This window comes from Etheostoma spectabile, chromosome 13 (assembly GCF_008692095.1).
Source record: "Etheostoma spectabile isolate EspeVRDwgs_2016 chromosome 13, UIUC_Espe_1.0, whole genome shotgun sequence".
Taxonomy (NCBI): Eukaryota; Metazoa; Chordata; class Actinopteri; order Perciformes; family Percidae; genus Etheostoma; species Etheostoma spectabile.
In genome coordinates this window covers 15221851-15222520 of record NC_045745.1, presented here as the reverse complement: position 1 = coordinate 15222520, position 670 = coordinate 15221851, and positions in this window count along the sequence as shown.

The following is a 670-nucleotide window of genomic DNA, read 5'->3' as shown; positions in this document are numbered from 1 at the left end:
CATACATACATACATACATACATACATCATTACCGGATGACAAACAAATCTACATGAATAATATGGATAATAAAGGAAAAGATACTAAACAAAATAAAAAATTCACATGAATGTATTAAGGGATGTATAAGCATGAGCCGCTTGCAGTAACAGGGCAATTATATTGTGCATTAGGTGCTCTATAGTAAGGTGTAAATAGTGCAAGCAGTAAACAGTGGGCCAGTGGACAGTCAGTAGATAACTTTTGTTATAGGAGGTAGTGGAAGTGGTGGAGAGGCAGACAAACTATGCAGGGAAGTCTGTCTCTCCTTTTCTCTTTTGTGAGTCGTATGGCCCTGGGGACAAATGACTTCCTCAGTCTGTCCAGTTGTGCACGGCAGTGTGCGTAGTCTTGAGCTGATCATGCTTTTCTGCTTTGTGAAAAGCCTATCCACCCCCTCCAACCCCAAAAGAAAATAGGTCATTTTCATCATATGGGGAGATCCCATGGCAAATTTGAAGTTATTGAAATAATTGTTGTTAAGAAAATGACTGTATCTTAATTTGTATGTTGCTGAAATATGATATGTACTTTTTGACACTGGCTGTGCCCATGGCAACTTACCTTGGCTTTACCAAACTTGCTCTATACTGTACATAGTATATTTGAAAAAGTAGTGTATATATATAT